A 3112-nucleotide genomic window follows, 5' to 3' on the forward strand; every position below is an offset into this window, starting at 1 on the left:
GCCTTGGAGGAGATTATGTTGAGAAATAAAAAAAAAAAAATTCTTAAAAACGTTGTTTTTCTTGGTCAGGCCGGAAACTTATCAATCCACCCTCGTATTTGTGAAATCTTTTGTATTAAGTTCAAAGCATTAAAATATTTTTAATCTGCGTAAGAACTTTTAAAATTTTAGATATGTGGTTTGCTATAACCTCTTTAAAATCTTTGACATCTTTTCAAAGTTTTAAAATCCTTAAAAATGTTCGAAATTTTTGTGAAATCTTTGTCAAATATTTTGAAATATTAAAAAAAAATTTTTAAAGCTTTGATTCTAAAATCTCTTTTATTCGCTGAAATCATTAAATTATTCAAAATCTTAGTGAAATCTTTTCAAACCTTTTTAATTGTTTTAAAATCGTTTTGAATCTTAAAAATGTACAAAAATTTCAAAATTTTTTAAGGATTTAGAAAATTTGAAAAAATTTCAAAGATTTTAAAGATTTTAAAGTGGTTATGGCAAACCACATTTCTAAAATGTTAAAAGATCTTACGCAGATTAAAAATATTTTAATGATTTGAACTTAATACAAAATATCTCACAAATATTTCAAAGATTTCATAAAATTTTCATAAAGATTTCAAAAGAATATAAGAATTCCAGCGATTTAAAGAGGGTACAGTACACCAGATTTCAAAGTATTCAAAACATTTAAGCGATTTTAAAAGATTTTAAATGAATTCTAAAATTTCAATGATTTCAAACGAATACGAAAGATGTTAAACTATTTCAAAAGGATTCAACCAATTTGAAAAGATTACTAAAGATTTCAAAAGTTTTCAAAATATTTCAGAAGCTTAAAACTATTTGAAAGGATTTTGAAAGTTGTACAAATATTTCACAAATTTCAAAGATATAAAAAAGGCGTGTAAACCAGATTTTTAATATTTCACAATAATTTCACAAAGCTTTTGAAACTTTCAAAACATGTAAAGGATTTTAAAGATTGATAGATGGTAAAGTACCATCTTTAATTTATTCTATTCAAATCATTAAAATATTTTTAATCTGCGTAAGATTTTCTAAAATTTTAGAAATGTGGTTTGCCATACCCACTTTAAAATCTTTAAAATCTTTGAAATCTTCTCAAAGTTTTAAAATCCTTCAAAATGCTCGAAATTTTTGGTGAAATGTTTGTCAAATATTTTTAAAATTTTTCTTAAATCTTTCATTCTAAAATGCTATTTATTCGATGAAATCATGGAATTATTTAAAATCTTAGTGAAATCTTTTCAAATCTTTTTAAATGTTTTGAAATAGTTTTAAATCTTCGAAATATTTTATAATCTTTAAAGTCTGGTGTACTGTACCATCTTTCAATCTTTAAAATCCTTTAAATCTTTTGAAAGTTTTAAAAGCTTTGTGAAATTTTTGTGAAATATTTAAAATCTAGTGTACACGCCTTTTTTATATCTGTACAATTTTCAAAATCCTTTTAAATAGTTTTAAATTTCTGAAATATTTAGTAATAACTTGAAAAATCCGTTATATGACCATGGCTGATTTTAATTCTGAAACTTAATTAACGTGGAAATTTTCTATTAATAGATTTTGTAATTTTTTATTTGAATATCACGAGAAGTGTATACTTTAACATTATATATGAGCAGAGCAGAAATTAAAAACTTATAGAATTATTGACAATATTAAACTCTATTTATTGTAATGTATAAAATAATTGGTTAAATAATTGGTGATCAAATTATTGAAATCTATTACAAATTTCTCGAAATCTTTAAAAATACTGCAGTACAAATTGAAAACTTACGCTCTTGATTCGTCTTATCTTCTTTTTCTTTCCAGGATCGTCGGTGACATCAAGATCGGTTAGAGCAGTTTGACTTTTTATAATATTATTAACATCTACGCCATTAACAGAAGTATTGAAAGTATTGCTCGACTGCCGTTGAGTGCCTTGTAGAAGCTGGCCTGTATGCTGTTTCGAAGCTAAAACAATTTGCAACACATTTTTTGATTAAGTTGTCAATTACACATTTTTACTTATTTCGTTACCTACCTTGAGGCTGGCAATATAACCGGTATAACCTAAAACCGCTAAAACGGCTAAAACCGCTAAAACTGACCGACACGTGCCCTGGCCTTTTTCCGCCATCCTGATCAACCTTTTTCAGATTCAGTGCTGGCACATTCACAACTTCGAAATCTACTATAATGATAAACTTTATAACCTTAAACTAACTAGAAAGGAACGTAGATCGGCCTGGCACGGAAGTCAAGAGTTGTTACCGGAAGTTCCTATGCCAGTTTCACCCCCGTGGTGCCAATGCTCCTGCTTATTTCAATGATAAATAAGCTTGCAACATAAAATAACATGTGGATCCTTATTAAGGGCGCGTGATACTTCGTCGTGTGGTCGATCGGGTGCAGTTCCCCCGGCTTTTTTTCCACAAAAATGAAAATGTTTTTGAGGGATAATAAAAAAAAAAATTATTGTGCTAAATAAAAATTGTATGCATTATTTTGAGGCTACGTTGTTAGCTAAATCAAAAATTTTTGTGAGAAAAAAAAAACATAAAAAAGTGTGCGGGGACGTCCGTTAGCATGTTTGCTATCATTTCTCAATTTTTTAAGACAAAATATTTACTATTCTAGAAAAAAAGCCGGGGGAACCTAAAGCTGGTAAAATCGACCATTTTCTAGGTATCATGCCCTTAAGTAATTGTTTATTTATTTCCCCAGCATAATTCTTTTTATTTGGATAGGTGTTATTTTAATTATATAATGCAAATTGAAATCTAATTGTTTTTATATTTATTGAAGTTTCTTTGACTCACTTAACTGCGGTTAAAAAATATGAAATACTTTAATTGCACGGACTTACAAAAACGTTGTTACGACTGATTAAATACACCAAAAACCATGGACGTAGGAAACACGGGACTAGGCATGTCATTGCGGGGTTGATGCAATGAGGAGGGAGGTCCGCCATCTTTTGATGTCCCGCGACAAACATGGCAGCACCCACGTGTTTATGTTTTCTTGCACAGTTTGCTGACAAAAAAATGCTCGTGCGCATAATCAAGTGGTACATCGTAAGATGGAGGCTCCCCCCCCC

At 29.0% G+C, this 3112-nt stretch overlaps 1 protein-coding gene across 1 annotated transcript in view; it reads right to left on the minus strand.

The window, feature by feature from the left end:
• LOC117180796 (serine/threonine-protein phosphatase 6 regulatory ankyrin repeat subunit B-like) overlaps positions 1 to 2139 on the minus strand; it is a 25056-nt gene extending 22917 nt beyond the window's left edge. Inside the window, exons 1-2 of the mRNA XM_033373304.1 lie at positions 2054 to 2139; positions 1805 to 1983 (exon numbers count right to left, since the gene is read on the minus strand). The gene's annotated coding sequence lies outside the window, so the exon portion shown is untranslated. The remainder of the gene's footprint in view (positions 1 to 1804; positions 1984 to 2053) is intronic.
• Positions 2140 to 3112: the final 973 nt, after the last annotated feature.

This window comes from Belonocnema kinseyi, chromosome 9, assembly GCF_010883055.1.
Source record: "Belonocnema kinseyi isolate 2016_QV_RU_SX_M_011 chromosome 9, B_treatae_v1, whole genome shotgun sequence".
Lineage (NCBI taxonomy): Eukaryota > Metazoa > Arthropoda > Insecta > Hymenoptera > Cynipidae > Belonocnema > Belonocnema kinseyi.